The following is a 19,922-nucleotide window of genomic DNA, read 5'->3' on the forward strand; positions in this document are numbered from 1 at the left end:
TCAGCAGTGCATTGCACGCGCAAGTTATAGTGAGTCCAACTAACTATAACGTGGGAATTTCAATGGTTTTATGCGAGTAAAACTTCCAGCTAACTATAACTGGTGTGAAACCTATGGTTTTTTCAGTGAATTTAATAGGTTTTTTAAATGCTAATTCCTAACTATAACTGGTGTAAAACCTATGGTTTTTTCAGTGAATTTCAATGGTTTTTTAATAGCAAATCTCTATAGGTATGAAAAGTAATATTTTTTATAACGAATTTTATATTGTATAATTATGTAATATATATATATTTTTTTTTTTTTTTTTTTGCCCTGGAGCGCTCCCGGGGCGCGTACCGGTGAGCGTCCCGTTAGCGCTATTCTCACGAACGAAAACAACATCGTGACGTTTTGCGTAACCGCGTGATGCGTCATATGACGCACTGCGTAAGCGCACCCGGAAGCACACGAGCGTATACGATCGCGCAATGTTCTGACGCGCTTACGCTACGCGCCCCGGGGCGCGACTACGGGCGCGCCCCGGGGCACGTAGCGTAAGCGCGTCGGGCCATGTGATCTGAAAATAACACTTTTTATTGGTGCAGATCAGTTTTGGTTTCCAAATGATGAAAGCCTGGATCATGTGACTTGAGAATAACACTTTTCATTGGTCCAGAACAGTTTTGTTTTCCAAATGATGAAAGCCCCCACCTTTTTTCCTTATTCTGACTTTGTCCTTTGACTGAGGAAGGCCTGTTTGGAGATCTGTCTCTAATCTTTTCACTTTAAAATGGCTTCAGTAGTAGCAGCAGCTGGAGCATCTGCACCACCACCACCACCACCACCACCACCACCAAGAGGACCACCACAACGTTACATTGGTGGTCAAGAAGAAGAAGAGGAGGAGGAGGACGAGGAGGGGAGAAGGACATACCTCCCAGAAGACAATACCCCATATAGGCCAAAGGAGCACATAGTATAGGAGTTTTTTTCCATTCCAGAGGGCAAAAAGAAAGTCAATGCACCAAAGGTGACTTGCCTAATCTGTGGCATGGAACTTTCAAGGGGGAACCCTAATAGGAAATATTCATTTGGTAATTATACCATGATTCGTCATATGGAGCGGAAGCATCCCAACAACTATGCTAGGGCAGAGGTCCAAGAAATGGCCAGGAACCCTTCTCGATCTTCACCAAGCACCTCCAAAAGAAAGCAACCCACTCCATCGGATCCAGAGGCAAGAGAGACAATGTCTGTAATTCAACCCAAGTTTGGTGATTTTAAAATCATGTGCAAATTTTGTGGGAGGACACTTTGCTATGGTGAGCAAAGTCTTAAACTTATCCTCTGTGCTGGTGATAACCACAAGTGCCCGAAAAACACCTAATTTTTTCCTGATTTTTTTTGCTCCAGTTGAGCCATTTACAATTCCCTGTTTTTTGTTTCTCCCCATAAAAAATACAAAAAAATATATAAAATTATTCAGAAAAGCCAAAAAAAGTTAAAAAAATAATACAAAAATATAAAACAACAAAAATTATTAAAAAAACAGTTCTTTTTAGAACTACCTCCAATTTAAAAAAAAATGCTACATTTTTGAAAAACGGTCATTCTTTTTTCTCCATGGTACGCTCCCCGGTACGCTCCCTGGTGCGCGTACTGGGCGCTCCCCCCGCGAAAATCGAAAAAAAAAATAATAAAATTGCCCCGCGGGGCCCTTTTATGGCCCCCACATCAAACCTAGGGGGTCAGGGGGGGGTCTACCCTGCCCCTTATGGTCATTTCCCCCTTTGTTTTTGCCACCTCTTGTGTCTCGATCCTACCGAGACACAAGATGGCGGCCGTTCCGGACTGTTTGTAATGTTTACAGACACCCGAGAGCCAATCAGCTTTCCGCGCGCGAACTCGCGTAGCGCGCTGGTAAGCGCCCCGGTGCGCGTACCGGGGCGCGCTTATAGATATATATATTTTTTTTTAACCTAAATTACTCAAAATCCACTGGAGCACATATCTTGAGACATAGCAAAGGCACATCGGGCTACCAGTCCCTACAATTTTGCCAAGTTTCGTGGGAATCCATTCAGCCGTTCGGGCTAAAAGTGAGTCCAACCGCCCTATGGAAATTAACATGGGGAAAACATGTTTTGGGACCCCCCTTTTTATCTCGGCCCCCGCTTGACAAATCCCCCCAAACTTTCAGGGAAGGACCGGAGCGCCGCGAGGCAAATTTGAGGAAAATTTAAGGCAGATTCCTCAACCGGCGCCAAAGTTATTCTCCATAGAATGTTGTGATTTCCCTATGGAAAACAATCCTAACTATAACTACCTACTGGCGACCGCCAGTAGGTAATATATATATATACATATATACATACACATATACATACATACATATATACATATATACATACATACCGGATGGCTTCCCAACCAAATTCTATCAGCGATACATAGACAAATAGGCCCCACATTTGCTAGATATAAACGAAGGCACTGGATCACAGAAAATATTAACTCTATCTATGCATGCAGCATTAATAACAACACTACCTAAACCACATGAACCCCTCACAAATGCAAGTCCTATAGGCCGCTATCATTGATTAACTGTGATGCCAAACTCTTAGCCAAGCTAATCAAAAATCTCCTCAACCTGTTACTGCCAGACTTGGCCAGACCAGATCAAGCTCGTTTCATCCCAGGTCACTCCACGTCCCACAATTTGCGCTCATTATTTACACTACTCAATTACAAAGATCCAGACTCAGATGTAGTTGCTGTTTAGCTAGACGCCACCAAAGCATTCGATTCTGGAATAGAATTATCCTTTCACCATCCTCACATGTATGGGGATGCCCAGCTCCTTCGTTGATTGGATTCAATTACTCTACACTGGCCCTCCTGCTCATATTCCAATTTAGAATACCACCAATGAGGCCCTGTCAATTTCCAGAGGAACCAGTCGGGTTGTTATCTATCAACTATCCTATTTGCTCTGGCTCTTCAACCATTAGTGGCAAAGATTATACAGCATCATACCAGCTCTATCACAACCGCCACATACTAATATCATTGTATGCTGATGACAAGACACTATCTCAGAAACCCCAGCGTTAGCCTTAACCCTCGGAGGTGAAAATAGGTCTGCTTTGGAATGCTCTGTGGAATCAAGATCAACTGGTCTAAATCCCAGATTTTCCCCACTTCCCCGGCACCACAAGGATTCATGCCAGACTACCCACTGGAATGGTGTTACAACACCATCAATTACCTGGTTGTAAAAGTAAATTGAGATCCACAGTTGGTAACGCAAGCAAACTAAGGGGTTGTGGTAGCCCAGATAACCAAACACATCATGCACTGGATAACCCTCCCATTGTCATTAGCCTCATAAAAATTATTGCTCTACCCTTACTCGCCTACCTATTTAACAATATACTAATGGTAATCAACCTAACGTTTTAAAAATGCTAAAAATGCAGCTAATATGCCTAGCATGGGTGGGTAAACAAGCGTGGATTTAACTGGGATACACTCACCCTCCCTTTCCATTTAGGTGGCTTTGAGGCACCCGATCCCGAATTAGACTACTTGTTTCCCATGTGTTCTTCGCATACGACTAACACTTTCTGACTCCCCACATGGTGCATGTAGCAGTGGGATTAGACACACATCCTAGATTCGAACACCGCTCTCCCAGCTGCCGGACAAGACTTCCACCGCAGCCTGTACAATCGAGGCCTAGGAAGACCTGCCAAGGCACAGCTCAGGAAATGACTAGGTAATCTGGCACCATCAGATGGTTCTTCCTTTATCTGCTGATAACAGACAAGTTACTTACCATTGGTAACGCCTTATCTGGTAGAGACAAGATCTAGCTGCAGAATCCTTAGCTTTGAACTTCCGGACGTCATGCTGGATCAGGAAGATTTTTCTTAGCAGTACCCCTGTGCGCTGCAAGGTGGCGTCGGTCGACTTCGCGTGACGTAGTCCTAATCATGACGTCTGCGTAGTCAATACGTTCGCCACTCCGGCGAGCTGACTTCAGTACTTTTTACGTCTTTCCACGCCAGGAACATCCTTGACACTTAAAGTCAATTCCGCAGTGTGAGGAGGATGGGTGAGGCGGTAAGGAATCTGCGGCTAGATCATGTCTCTACCAGATAAGGCGTTACCGAAGGTAAGTAACTTTTCCATCTGATAGAGACCTCTAGCCGCAGATTCCTTAACTTTGAACAGATACCCCAGCAATACCATCCCCGGAGGAGGGACTGCGGTACAGCTTAGACCAGAAAATCCTGCATGACAGAGCGACCAAACAGGCCTTCTCTGCGAACCTGAGAATCCAGGCAATAGTGTCCGGCGAACGTGTGCAGAGATGCCCACGTGGCAGATATCAGAGACGGGAACACCATGCTGGAGAGCTGTGGTGGCCGCTTTCGCCCTGGTGGGATGGGCCCCAAGCCCTTCAGTGGGATCCTTCTTCACTAAGGCGTAACAGATTTTTATACAGAGGATAACCCATCGGGATGTAGTCCGCTTCTGGACAGCACAGCCTTTCTTTGCACCCATATATCCTATAAAGAGTTGGTCATCCACCCGAAACTCTTTGGTTCGATCGAGGTAGAACGATAACGCTCTTTTTGGGTCCTGGCGATGGAGACATTCCTCTTCCTTGGAAGGATGCGGGGGTGCATAGAAGGTGGGCAAAGTAACAGACTGTCCCAGATGGAAGGGTGTTCCCACCTTAGGCAGAAAAGATGCCCTAGTCCGGAGTACTTCTTTTTCCGGAAGGACCGTCAGGTAAGGAGGCTGTGAAGACAGTGCCTGCAGTTCACTATCCCTCCTGGCAGAGGTTATTGCAACCAAAAAAGCTGTCTTGATGGTGAGCAACCACAGAGAGCAGTTATGCAGCGGCTCAAACGGTGCACACATCAGAAAGGTGAGAACCAAATTAAGGTCCCACTGTGGCATGATAAAAGGTGAAGGAGGAACAAAATGGGTTAACCCCTTCAAGAATCTCTGCACCAGAGGAGATTTGAAAAGAGATGGCTGATCAGGTAGCCAAAGAAAAGAAGAAAGGGCCAAAAGGTAGCCCTTCAATGTGCCCAGAGCAGTGCCCTGCTGGGCCACAGAAAGTATAAACAGAAGGACTTCAGATAAGGGAGCAGATAAGGGGTCAATAGACCAGTCTGTACAATATTTACTAAATTTGTTCCATCGGCAGGCGTATATCGAATTTGCGGAGGGGCACCTGCCTACCAAGATAACCTCACAGACTTCAGGAGGGAGGTCAAAAGCTGTCAACTGTTGCAGCTCAATCTCCAAGCAAGGAGGCGGAAAATGAACAGGTGGAGAACCCTCCCCTGCTGCTGCAAAAGAAGATCCTCCCGAAGGGGCAGCCTGATTGGAGGAATGATGCTTAGGTCTAAAAGCTCAGGATACCAAACTCTGTGCCCAGCCTGGAGCCACAAGAATAACTTGTGCCTGCCCGCTCCTGATCTTCTTGAGCACTCTGGGCAGGAGTGGTATGGGTGGAAAGGCGTATATAAGGCCGGAGCTCCACTCGCGGCGAAAAGCGTCGCCGAGCAAGAGCCGCCTTGGAAACTCCAACATGCAAAACTACTGACACTGCGCGTTCTCTTCGGAGGCGAACAGATCTAACCAAGGCTCTCCCCACCACTGAAAGAGACCTTGTGCCACCTCCCGATGGAGACGCCATTCGTGATCCCCAAGGCACCTTCGGATGAGCTCTTCTGCCCTGGCATTCAGAGAACCAGCCAGATATTGAACCACCAGGAAAATTCCCTGTTGGTCCAGCCAAGTCCAGAGACGCAGGGTTTCTTGACAAAGTCCACAACACCACTCTGCCCGGTTTGTTGCAGTACCACATGGCGGTAGTGTTGTCCATGAGCACCTGTACGAGCCTTCCCTTTATCAACATCAAAAAGGCTTTCAGTGCCAGTCAGATCACCAGAAGCTCCAACAGATTGAAATGGAGTTTGGCTTCTGCCGGAGACCAGAGTCCTCTGATCTCTACCTCCCCAGATGGCCAACTCATCCCAAAAGGGACGCATCCGTCACTTATGAGAGATCTGGGTGGGGAAGGGAGAGGGGTCTGCCCTTGAACTAATCACGGCCTGTTACCCACCACTTCAGGTCTCTCACAATGCTCTCTGAAATCTGAACCAGGTCGGTGAGATTTCCTCTATGCTGCACTCATTGGAACTTCAGATTCCACTGCAGAGCCTGCATGTGTCACCGTACATGGGTCACTAGCAGGATGCAGGAGGCCGAACAGCCTCAGTCATTCTCACTGAAATCCAGGATAGAGGCTGAAACATCGGTATCAGAGCTTGAATATCCTGGCCTCGCCATTCGGGGATAGGCCCGGATCTGCACCATGTCCAGAACCACTCCAATGAAAGGGAGCATCTGAGAGGGAGTCAGGCATTCACTGGGGGGCACATTGACAGTGAACCCCAGCGAAGGCAGGAGGTTCGCTGTAGCCTGTAGGTGGGAGACAACTGCTTGGGGCGAGCCCGCCTTCAACAACTTGTCGTCGAGATAGGGGAAGACTGGAACCCCTGATCTGCGCAGATGGGCTGTTAGCACCGCAATTATCTTTGGGATCACCAGAGGAGCGCTGGTGAGGCCAAAGGGGAGCACTGCAAATTGAAAGTACTCGTGACACACCATGAACCGCTGGTAGCGGCGATAGGATGGCAGGATCGGAATATGAAAATAGGCATCCTGCAAGTCCAGCGCCACCATCTAGTATCCAGGGTCTAGGGCAGACAGGACCCGGGCAAGAGGGAGCATCTTGAATTTCTCCTTTTTGAGGAAGGACTTGAGGACTCTGAGGTCTAGGATAGGACGAAGGCCTCCGTCCTTCTTGGGGACCAGAAAGTAGCGGGAATAGCAACCACTGCTTACTTCGGGCCCAGGAACCATCTCTATAGCTCCTTTGGGCAAAAGAGTTCCGCAACTCAAGGTGATCCTCCATCAGCCAATCATACGCTGGAGGCATAGATGGAGGAGACATCTCAAAGGGGAGGGAATAGCCCCTTCAGACTATTTGCAACACCCACCTGTCCCATGTAATATCTTGCCAGTGGTGGAGATGATGGCGTACTCTGCCACCAACTGGCCGAGAGTGATCCTGGCAAGACAAGGAAGGTTTTGCAGTGGAGGAGGGGGATCGTGGCTTGGCTCAACTTCTCTTTCCCAGACCCATGGGGCCAGGATGAACAGTGTCCAAGGCACCACAGAGGTTGCTGAACTTGCAGGGCCCTCTGGCCGGAATACGATTGGCGCAACTCATAGCTCCTTCCGTAGCCACGAAAGGATCGAACAGACGGATGAAGCCCTGGGGGTGACACCCAAAGACTTGACAGGGGCCCGCAACTCTTTGAGACTCTCTCCGGCGTGTCCAAGCCACATCTGATGGCGAACTGCGCTGCGTCTCTCCAGTCTGATACGGACACTGTTCCGCCATGTGTTGCGCACGCTGGTGCAACCATCCACTGCCCAGTGGATGGTTGCACCAGCGTGCGCAACACATACGGACACTGTTCCGCCACATCGCGGATCTAATTATTGAAGGACCGCTCACCCTACTCAGGGACCATTGTGCCCTTCCTGCGTTCACTGAACACACCAGTGAACATCCCCCGAATTACCGCGCCACTCGCGCTGTTCGGTTACCACACCGTTTTTGCAACCCCCATCCGAGCCCCTCGACAGTTCGGATTTGAAGCTACCTAACCATTGAGTTTATAAATTGCGGACACCACCACCAAATCGCTCGGCGCCATAAACGAGCCCATCACGGAGCTCTGAGGCGCATCATTGTTCTAACCAGGCATAGTAATTTTATAAAGTCCTGATGATGATCTCAATTTAATTTAGAGCTCGGGATCGAAACGTCGACCTTTTAAGTAGCCATACAGTGTGACTATTTTTGTATCAAGTTCTGTATGTACTACTCTGGTATACACTTGTAACACTGATTTAAAAGTGCCCAGTTTGCTCTCTTCTCCTTTGCCTGAAAAATCCTTTCTCTTTTCTACCAACTATCTTTCACTATATTTTCTGTCCTGAGTAAAGCACAGGACTGTGCCCGTCATTTCTGAAATACTGTTCCTTAATTGAGATGTTATAAATGATTATTGAATACTAATAAACTCCACGTCCGGCTGGACATGGACAAACTTATAGCAGCCTATTATGGTCTGACTATCATTTTACCATATTTTGTAAATTGCTCTGGACCACTGTTTTTTCATAATTGACTCGTACCCTTGGTCCAAAGCCACCTTTAGGGTCCCCCTTGTTCTTTCTAGAGTCCCTCATTTCCTCAGCCGCTGCCAGGTGGGGTGAGGTCTTTTACTCTTTCGATACTGGTAAGACGGAGTTTTTATAACTTTTGGAATATAAGCTCATATCCACTTTGTTAACCATTATAAGCTCCACCACTGAGATTGGTATGCTTATTAGATACAGAGTGTAAAGTTACTTTCTTGCACTCTTCTTTGCCTTTAACTTGTGATATGTTAACTACCTGCACTTTCACTTTGTATCTTCTCCTTTTACCAGTGGTACGTACAGCCCACAGACAAGATGAGAAGAAGACACCTAGGATATCAGGTGATCTCGTCTTTTGTCACATTATGATTTCTTATCTTTTGTGAAGTCACCTTTAATATTATTCTTTTTCACGTTGCAGTAGCATAAGCAATCTTTAGGTCCTGAAGAAAGCAAGGACTCAGTTGTCCAATACATTTGCTGAAACATGTTGACCTTCTATTACACCTAGGCAGCTATTTTTTACAAACTGCCACTGCTTTTTTAATATTGGAGGAGTGAGTAGCACCAGAATAAAATTTCACAGTACTCCCTCACCCAATTTTAATACACATTTATTCAATTTTTTTATTTTGCACTGCAACACCAGTCACCTCTCTCTGTCTTCCACCATAGAGTACTGACTATTAGTATCAAGACCACACAGGCACCTAACTTGGTCGATGGAGGATGTTCCATCTTGTCCTCTCACATCGCCGGTAGGTTGTCAGGAATATGGTCAATAATGAATCCCAAATGATGAAGGGCGGTTCCGTGTGGTGACTGATGGGTATCCTTTTCTGGTCTATATTAGATCTGGATATTTATCTTTAGGTTGATGACACCACAGTGTATGTATCAGGTGTTCATATCACTATAGGCACTTTGTCTTTAGACCCATTGACACTCTTGTGTTAGAAATACGTACCATCCACTACAAATACCTCTATTGTGCATACCACATCCCTAAGGCCCTATACTGCTTTAGCCTCCGAGATGACTCAAGATGCTTATGGTGTGAGAGTTTGTAGCACACTTTTTCCACCAGTCATGGTCTTGTGATAAGAGTGTTGGCCTATTGGAAAGAGACAAGACACGCTGAATCTTGTGCTTGAATGTGACATCCAATTAGATCCTAGGAGAGCCCTACTTGGATGGATGGAGAAGGTTCCAACAGCTCATAATAAGTTCCTAACACTAGCATTAGTCTTGGCCAAATTCTTAATTGCTACTACTGGGGAAAGGGGCAATGCCCCCCATCTCAAGTAATGGCTAAACGCATTTCTTATAATGAACATTTTTAATTATATGCAGAGCTTCTGCACCCTTCATCCTGTCCCAGGGATATTTGGACCCCACTCAAGAACTATCTTTCACAGTATCCGGACAACGGTGAGGATCCACTCCAGAGATATAACTGGGCTACACTATAGAGCACGGACTCTCACAAAAATAGTACACTATGCATAGGGATGCAATTGATGCAAAGAATAGGGAGGAATGGAGAAAATTGAGTTAATTTTTCTCTTCATACAATGTTCATGTCATCAATACAATCCATATGCTACCAAATGTTTTTTGTATATTTACATTATACAAAAACTGTATTCCAATATGGTCTTAACGTCTGCTGCTTCTGAACCATGTCTTGTAATAAGTACACACTATACTATACCCTCTGATGTGCTTAACCACTTGTGTTCTTCGGACGGCCACTGTCTGTCTGACGTCACGGTGGGCATGTGCTGGGGACGGCCGGGGGCAGTCCGAACTCCGCCCACTCAATAAAACGCCCGCACAGCACAAAAAAATGTGCGGAACGGGTTAAGCAATGTGCCTTTGTTGTTGTGGATTGTAATGTTATCAGAAACTATAAATAAAACAATAAAAAATAAGAAGCAAAAATAACTAATTCAGAGAACAGTGACAGTGAATCACCTGTTGCCAAAAGACCAATGATAAAGATTCACAAACAGAAAGCACACGTCACCAGAATGGGAAGATCTAGTATCTGGGTTTTAAAAAGAAGAGGTAGATACAGAAGACTACATTTCAATAAACTTCATCTTTGAAGAAGATTTTTTTTTTAAAGCCACCTTTCATTTTTGCAATTTCTGATGGTTGTGAAATGTTTGAAACCAAGCTTTTGTATTAAAGAAAACAGAAGACAGAGTAGAGTTTATGAACTGCACAAACAAACAGAAAAAACAAAGTTGGAAGTTTAATTTTTCTAGTTTAAAAAATAATTAAAGTCATTATTTTGAAAAGATTAAAATAAAGTTTCCAAAGACTAATTTTTGAGTCAGGATTTTTTTTTAATTGCTTTGGATCTAAACAGAAATGGCCTACAGCTGATGCTGCAAATGTCTTTAATATTGATATTAATAGCTTCAACTAGCTTAATGTTGTGCCTAATTTCTCTGGTGGATATGTTTCACCATAGGTTTAATGGACTACACTTCTTAATAATTTTAGACAGAACACACTGACACATGGAAATATTAGTAGCTTCAGAGATAATATCTATACAAATCTGTTGAAGGAACGCATAGATCTAATAGGAGTCACAAATTGCCTAGTTTGTACTTTTTTTCCCCCGTCTTCTGCAGGTGAAGGAGTGTTGTATAAACTGTCTTGCAATGGTTTTGTTAGTGTATTAAATAAGCAAGAGTTTGACTTCATACATTGGAAGACCGTCCCGTTTCTGAAAATTCTGGGTATTCAATAATTTATAGTAAATATCTGAATATAGTTTCACAAACTAACCTGAATACTAAATATATTAAAGGGGAGCTTGTGTGCAGTTTTAGTAAAGAAGAGTGCGAGTTTTTTAGGGAATACAATGAGGAGAGCAAATGTTTTGAAAGACTGAAAGTAACCAATACTTTGAGAAATGTATTATGTGTGTGGCAAGACTGTTTATTACAACCTACTTAGTAATTTGGTGTGTTCCTGTAATTTGCTTTGGTATTCCCAAGGGTTTACCAAGTGAATGAGGAGTGCTGTTCTTGGCTTGAAGAGAGTGAAATGTGTTTTTGGGCAAGTTTTTCTGGATGTATTATGGGCTATGATATCATCTATTGGTATGGCTTTGAATGATGTGAAAATTAAAATATGTCTATGCTTATTTATCGGCTCACCTCCAATACAGCTGGTGTACTAACACAAATAAATAATGAAATAATTGCTATGCGTGCAAGGATTATGCAAAACTGCTTAGAACTAGATATCCTTCTCTCAAAAGGAAGGTGGTGTTAACAACGTTTGTATGTGAGTGAGTGCTGCACTTTAATTCCAGATTGCAGTAAGCTTATAAGGGCACATGTTGCTAATTTAAGCAATATTTCTTGTGAAGTCAAAGCTTTTTAAGAGTTTGGATTTTAGGAAGCACTAGGTTCCTGGGTGGAGTGACTGGAAAGGGTTTTAGTAAGGTTGGTGAATGTATCAGTAGTTTGAGAGGAGTATGTTAAGGGCTATACTAATACCTGTGACTATTGTGTTATTTGAGCAATTGTTCTATCCCTCTTCTTAAACATTTCTAAAATGTGGCTGCAAGGAGAAAAAGCATTTGCAATGCAATAGGTCTCGCATTAACGTGGTTTTGAGCTATTGGTCTTGTAAATGACATTGCCTTTTATTTATGTTTTGGTTTTTAAAACATTGTCATTTACAATGCCAATAGGTCAAACTCGCGTAAATGCGATACCTATTGCATTGCAAATGCTTGTTTTAGGACTTGTCCCCTGGTACAAACATAGGCAATTCAAACACAGAGGCTGGCTGGATGGCTCAGCGAGATGAACGCTTCTCATTGAAATTTTCAGATCACTAGATGAAATCTCAGCAAGGCCTGTTATCGTTCCGAGGTTCTAATACGGAGGACTATTAAGGTTGCTAATATTAGTACCAGTTACAGCGCTTAGAAACGGCAATACAGAATACAGCGCAATTATATGAATAAAGATTCCAATCCATGCACTCACTCTAATCCACTCGTGTGCAAACACAACTTGTAGTTCGTAAATTCCTGCATGTGTTTTACGGCCCTCTGCTTCTGGGGAAGGCCCCTGGAGACTGGCAGCTCGTTCGGCCTCACTGGCGATGATCCCCCCAGCCTCTGAGGAAGGCACTCTCACTTTCCATGGTCTCTAACCTGTGAGACATCTTTCCAAGCCCTAAGGCGGCCGCACTCAGTGCCTCGCCGTGTGGGTGCAGACCTGTCCTCCCATCACTAGCTGTCAAAGCTCAGCATTTCTCATCAGGATCCTGAAATCCACCGGCTGATGAGGCGCTGGTCGTAACGGGCGAGGCTCTGTCGAGAAGTGCCTTTACTCTGAAATAAGAAATTACAAAACAAGGTTTGTGTGGCAGAAAATACCCCTGTAATCCCGCCGCGGCCGCCCCGGAAGTCAGGCAAGGTTGCCTGTGATGGGGGTGGGGCCGCCTCCGGACCGGAAAAGGAGGCAGGCGGAGTGAATGCGTCTCGTGGCCCGGGGCTCCTGTGAGCGGTGGAGATCCCCGGGGCCGCCAGCAGGAGTCTGCGCAAGTGTTGCGGGGCTCCCTTGACCAAGAGGGAGCCCCGGGAAAGGAGCTGGCAAGAGCCGCAGCGTGAACTCTGCGGAGGGGGCACGAGGCCTGCCCCTGCGCGTGCTGAGAGCGGAGTCCCCCGAGATTGGCCCGGTAAGTTTAAAAGGGGGCTGGGGGGGGGGGCTCCGTACGTGCTGTTGCCCTGGCCGACCATGGCCCGGGAGGATCACGATGAAGCGCGCATTGCAAGGGAATTGTGGCCTACCCGAAAGGGCGCCCACACAGCAAGCAGACAGCAGCCAAAGCGCGCTCACAAGGGCAAATCCGAGGCAGAAAAAGCGCGTGGCCGACTCGTGTCTCACATTCCCAGAAGTCAGTAACATTAGTTGTCGAGCTTGGACTGCATGCTTTGCATGCTTTTTCCAGCTCGACCTAAAAAGGCTTTGTCCAAAGGAAGAAGGTGGAACTCGAAATAAAAGATGCCAGAGATAGTGTATGTAATCAACCCAGGACATTGTAAGAACCGGAAGACAAGCAGCACAAAGTGATGCAGACTGTATTAAAACCAGTTGAGGGCTTTGATGATTATAAATAATCAGAGGGGGAAGTTGTGGCAGTCTGTATTTGGTTAGAACTGTAAGCTATTAACAAAGTGCAGAAAAGTAATCTGATCTCAAATTCACATGTATATACCGATATGATGCTCATACCTTTGAAACAATTTTGATACGACTGGCTAAAAAATGCATTTATTTGGCTTATGCTAACAAGGCCTTAGCTAGACTCTACATCTTGTTAAAAATGGATGTCAAAGTCAAATAAGCTTTATTCGATTTTAGTTTTAAAATTTGAATTTAATTTGAATTTAAAAACATTTATATAGCGCACTTTTACCATGCGGTTTCTTGGCGCTGTTGGGTTGTGAGGAAGCAGGCAGGAGCGGAGGGGGATTTAAGCATTGTAGGCTCGGGAAAAGAGGAAAGTTTTGAGGCCCTTCCTGAACTCGATGTAGGAAGATGACATACGGAGTTCCGAGGGAAGGGAGTTCCAGAACGCAGGAGCAAGCACTGTGAATTTCGTGCCGCCAGTCTTTTTCTTGCTGAAGCGGGGAATGGTTAACAGAGCCTGATGAGTAGACCTAAGCTCTCGTCCAGGTATGTAGGGGGTGATGGCAGAACAAATAAATTCCGGGGCGGTGCCCATTTTAGCCTGAAAAGTGGTGCAACCAAGCTTGAACAGGGCACGCTCTTTCACCGGCAGCCAGTGCAAGGCCTGCAATAGGGGGGTGACTCGATGGTATTTGGGCAGGCCGTGAATTTGTTTATTAAGCAAGCAAGTCATGTTTGTTTCTTTCCGACTGACACCGTTCTCAAAGAAGACTCTAGCATGGCCTCAGTATTTTTGCTTTGCTTCAAGGTCCTTCCGCTTGAACACTTTATATTACATTCATTTATAGTAGTTCACTGTTTTTGTACCTAGTTTGTTCTGACATCTCCAGGTGACATTAGGTCAGATGGGGGTCGAATCAATATTCATATAGGAACGTAGAGCTTAGGTTGTAAGGCTGACTTTATTAATTCAATGTGCTCATTTGCTGAAATGTTATTTGTTTTGCTTACACCATGATGAATCTGCACTTTCTATGAAGAAACTTCCCATATAAACCCTCGAATTTGAGGGCGAGCCAGATCTATGATAATCTTTGGTTGCTACTAAGGATGCTGTGTTTCTTACTGATTTTGCTGCACAATTTTTCCTCTGATTTTGTCGCTTTTCTGTAATGATGGCCTTTATGGCTATGATAATAAGCATCTGCCGTCTAATTATCCTGTATTGTACCTTTTGGATTTTTGTAATACATCTTTTGAATTTTCTGATTCCGTCCTAAAATTCACTTATCGAGTTGTCATTTCTTAATGGACTGTATTTTTGATATACTGATTTGCATCTTTCTTGGGAAACATTGCCTCATGAAATTAAAGTTCAACACCGTCCCCGATCCACCTACTGTTGGCCTTGCTATGAGGTGTGTTAAGACTGGCATCCTTGGCATTGTTTACCTCCTACATTTTTGCCTTCAACCCTCCCGTTTGCTACTTCATTTTTGCTAGCTTTAGGATTATGCACACTTTACCAGCCCTAAAGTGCTTGTGCTCTCCTTAAAACGTGGTAGAATTGCCTTACCCCCAACTGGCCGATTTAATTTACTTGTAGGTCCCTAGTAAAGCGGCACTACCTGTGCCCGGGGCCTCTAACTTAAATGCTACTAGTGGGCCTGCAGCACTGATTGTGCCACCCATTTAAGTAGCATTTTAAACATGTCTAAGGCCTGCCACTGCGGGAAACACCCATTACATCGAATGGATCGCATCGCGCTGCCATCGCAACGCGACTATTACATCGCGCCCGGCATCGCAACGCAAGTTATCCCGACGCATGCTACTACATCGCATTCACATAGACATCGCTAGCGATTGCATCGCTAACGATGCCAACGTGACAACCGACGCCATGAAACGGGTGTCAAATACATTAATAAACATGTAACAGGCTCTTTAAACGTAAATTGCAGGCTCAATTGCTCAATAACGTGTGTAAAATACAATACATTAATTAAACAACGTGAATTGCAGGGTCAATGGCTCAATAACAATAAATTCATAAACATGGAACCGAACAGGCTCGCAGATGTCAAGATTTAAAAAAGACCAAGGAGGCTAAAACCGAACATGCTCGCAGATGTCAATATTTAATATTACATTATAATAAACATGAAACGGGTGTCAAAGGAACGTGTTTTTGTATGTGGAATCGCCGCACAAGGCAAAGGGAGAGGATGTGCCCTGACGGCTCGCTCTGCCGACTTTGGTGCTGGCAACCAAGGTTCGAGCCTCCATTGCGATGCCAACGTGTTTTCAAAAACATTGCTCCATGGATAGAATGGAATAATAAACAATAATATTTCATAAACATGGAAACAACGTGTGATTTAATGTGCAAATAAACATTGCTCTGGCTCGCAGATGTTAATATATGGATGATGAATGGTGGATGCATGCAGGAATGAATGATTGGTGGATGCATGAATGATGTGAATGATGGGTGGATTATGACAGGTGGATTCATGCTGGCTGATGGGTGAATGAATGGTGGATGCATGAATGAATGGTGGATGCATGAATGGTGGGTGGATGCACGAATGATGGATGCATGGTGGATGAATGACGGGTGGATTGTGGGTGGATTCGTGGATGGGCGAATGAATGGTGGATGGATGCATGCTTAGAAATCTAGGAAATTCAGTGATCAAACTATTTCAGACCGGCCCAATATAGATATTTTCAAATCAGGGCAATTAACACAGCACTGTTTAAACATTCAGAAATAAAAAACATGGACTTCACATGCCGTTTAGAAATGGCTAGAAAGTGTCCCTTCACAGCACCTGGGCGCTGGCATGCACCCCACCCTCTGATTGTAGAGGATGGCTGCATATCGAAGCGCTAACGCCTTCGAGACACTCAGCTGGGCTGAATGAAAGGCTGTAATTCACTTTTAATTGTCCCGTTTTGTCGTTTATTTAACTGAGTTGTCCGGTTTTCCCCTGATTTTAGATATAGCCTAGAACTGTTTAAAATATTATAGTCCCCCCCTACCTGTGTTCTTATCCACGGAGCGCATCCTCACACTGTGGTACTACGCCACATTCACTGCCATTAGGGCGGCCCGGTCCCAGCGCTTTGTTTACCTGGGGGCCATCTTGGGTGGGTCGAGCTAGTCGCTCCTCAGCTACTGGCTGAAGCCTATCACGTGGACTCACTAGAGCCCTTTATAATTGTATGGATATGACGCGCAGCGTGTACGCGCATCGTGGGCGCCGCAGTAACGCCGGAGTCACGCCAGAGTCCAGCCCGTCTGCGCCCGTCCGCGCTGAGGACGCGCTGGGCGGCTGGACTCTGGATCCCGACCATACTATACCACCCCCCCATTGTTACTCCCTTCAGGAAATGCTGCGCCTGAAACCTAGCAGATCTGGCTGTATGCATTCTTTTGAACCTGACGATTTTCTCTCTCCCTTACGATGTGGCGGTCATCTCAAGCTTAGGTCTATTAATTCTTCTCAACATCTTCCCTCTTCCCACTGTGATGCCATTAGATCTAGGACTAAGGGAGTAGAAGGCATTCTGGTCAATGCCCGCTCCCTTGTTAAAAACAAGATAATGTTCAGGGAGATGATTTTAGATAGAATGCCTGCCCTTGTATTTGTCACCGAAACATGGGCTAAAGAGTCGTCTGGTCCCGACTTAACTGAAGCAGTCCCGGAAGGGTACTGCCTGGCTAGACTTGACAGGCAGGGTCGAGTGGGAGGGGGCATAGCGATCCTTCATAAAGATCATTTGCAATGCCATATTGTACCTATTCCTGATTTCCCGGATTGCTTTCAAGCCCTTTACTTCACTATAAAGGAAGCACATCGCCCCTTCCTTAATGGAATCTTACTATATCGACCACCAGGCCCACGAACTGGTTTCATTCCCAGTTTCCTTCAGGCTCTGGAACCATACTTTGGTCGAGAGAATTTTACCATCCTTGGTGATTTTAACTACCACCTAGAACGACATGATGCTTCGGATACCTCAAGTCTCATTGAGGCTTTGGCGTCCTGTGGACTCTCGCAGTTAGTCCACTCATCGGGCAGGTCATAGGTTAGATGGTATCTTTTCATATGACGCTCGCCTAACCATCAAGGATCCGGTGCACCTGTCTTGGTCTGATCACCTTGCAGTTCCATTCCATCTGGAGTATCATGGGGAGGATGGAGGCAAAAAAGGAAATCACGTAGCGGAAATGGCTAGAAACTTCAGGAATATTAATAGCCACTCTTTTGTGCCCTGGGCTGCTAGCCTTTCTACTACGGGTATGGACAATGTACAGACCGCGGTCGGTCACTTTGAATATGTTATCACTGAGGCCATGAATGAACTGGCCCCAATACAGACCCGCCGCCGAGCCAGGAAGAGACCATCCGCCCCATGGTTCTCAGACTCCCTCAGGCTCCTTAGGCAAGAAGTGAGGAGGAAGGAGAGGCTTTGGCACTCTAGCTGGGACCCCAAGAACAAAGAAGCTCATAAACTCCTTATTAGGAAATATAAGGCTGAGATCGTGCAGGCTAAACAAGACTACTTTGTAACCCTGACATCCTCGCTTTCCTCGCCGAAGGAGCTTTTCAAAATTGTTGACTCTCTAGTCAATTTACAAGCCCTGACCCTGTTGTACCCTCGCAGGATTTATGCGATAGGATTGCCTCTTTTTTTCCACACTAAAATACAGGACATCCATCTAGCTCTTGAAAAACAAAGAGCCTGTATTAGTGTGCCTACTGTCATGGCTGAGATAAATATGCCTACCACCGACCCCTCTCCACTGGGCACCTTGAACTCCTTTCCACCTCTTACTTTGCAAGATCTTGAAACCTTGACTAATAAGATCAAATCTGGTTCCCCCCAGGATACTTGCCCATTGAAAATCATCAAGCAGTGTAGGGAGACCCTTCTACCACCGCTGCTAGAAATAATGAATCTAGCTATAAGAAACGGCGTCTTCCCTTTGGAATGGAAGAAGGCAGTAGTAAAACCTCTGCTAAAGAAGGCCTCCCTCGACCCGGAGGTCCTAAAAAACTTCCGTCCAATCTCGTTGCTTCCCGCCCCGGCGAAGATGCTTGAGGCCCATCTGAACAAGCATCTCGCGGTCTTTGTGGAATGCTCGGGCTGCTTGGACTCTTCACAGCACGGATTCAGGAGGGAACATAGCACCGAGTCGGCCCTCACCATTGTGCTTGATAACATTCGCAGGACAGTGGATGGGGGCCAGACCACCCTCCTGGTCCTTTTGGATCTGTCCGCAGCCTTCGACACCCTCTCCCCCTCAGTACTTACATCTCGCCTGAGGGACGTGGGGGTGAGGGGTGCAGCTTTAGATCTATTGACCTCCTTCCTTGCTGAGAGGGAGCAAAGAGTTAAATTGGGTGAGTTTATATCTCCATCCCGACCTGTGCTATGTGGGGTCCCTCAAGGGTCGGCTCTTAGTCCGACCCTGTTTAACATCTATGTGACCCCACTGGCCAGACTAATAAGATCTTTCGGGATGGAGGTAGTTTCCTATGCTGACGACACCCAAATACTCGTCTCTCTCACCCATTCAGATGTGCAGACCGCCTCCAAGTTCAGATCTTGTATGGAGGCGGTTGGTCACTGGATGATCCAGAACTCTCTTAAACTGAATGGGGAGAAGACTGAGGTGATGGTGTTCGGAGGGAACGATAACATCTGGTCAGCCAGTTGGTGGCCCAACTCTCTTGGAGCGTGCCCCCCTCCTACAACATCCGCCAAGAATTTGGGGGTGATGATAGACCCAGCCCTGGATATGAGTAGACAGGTGAGTAGAACCATCTCCACCTGTTGGGGCTTAATCCATACCCTGCGAAGGATTAGGAAATATCTTTCATTACAATCCAGAAAACAGGTAGCTGTCGCGCTAATAGGCTCACGGCTAGACTACTGTAATGGGCTGTATGCGGGGCTAAAAAAGAGCCTCCTGCAGCGCTTACTGGTGGTTCAAAATGCCACAGCAAGATTTGTTCTGGATGTTCCCAGGCGTACTTCGGCTACGCTAGCCAGGAAAACATTGCACTGGCTTCCGATAGAACACCGAGTACGGTTCAAGGTCTTGTGTATGACATACAGAGCCATCACAAAAAACAGTGACTTGGGAGTGAGTTCCATCCTCTCCAACTATACTCCTGGAAGGAACCTGCGTTCCTCCGGGAAATTGCTCTTGTCAGTTCCTCGCATAAGAAGAGCGAAATGGGGTGGTAGGGCCTTCTCCACCCTTGCTCCGAAATGGTGGAATGAACTCCCTCTGGATCTCAGGTCCCTACCCTCGCTACAGGCATTTCGTAGTGTACTTAAAACTCGCCTCTTCCTGCAAGCTTATGCGTAATGGATGAATGGTTCTAATTTCTGATTTTATGGTTAGGCGCCTTGATACCTGCGGGTTATTGTTTTGCG

The 19,922-nt window shown here is 45.8% G+C and overlaps 1 protein-coding gene and 1 pseudogene across 2 annotated transcripts in view; one reads left to right on the forward strand and one right to left on the reverse strand.

Annotated features, from left to right (window-relative positions):
- The window catches only part of LOC144752440 (COUP transcription factor 2-like), a 48,858-nt pseudogene extending 36,698 nt beyond the window's left edge, over positions 1-12,160 (forward strand).
- The window catches only part of RGS3 (regulator of G protein signaling 3), a 945,383-nt gene that overhangs the window by 898,907 nt on the left and 26,554 nt on the right, over positions 1-19,922 (reverse strand). The window lies entirely within an intron of this gene.

The sequence above is a fragment of the Lissotriton helveticus genome, chromosome 5_1 (assembly GCF_964261635.1).
Source record: "Lissotriton helveticus chromosome 5_1, aLisHel1.1, whole genome shotgun sequence".
Taxonomy (NCBI): domain Eukaryota; kingdom Metazoa; phylum Chordata; class Amphibia; order Caudata; family Salamandridae; genus Lissotriton; species Lissotriton helveticus.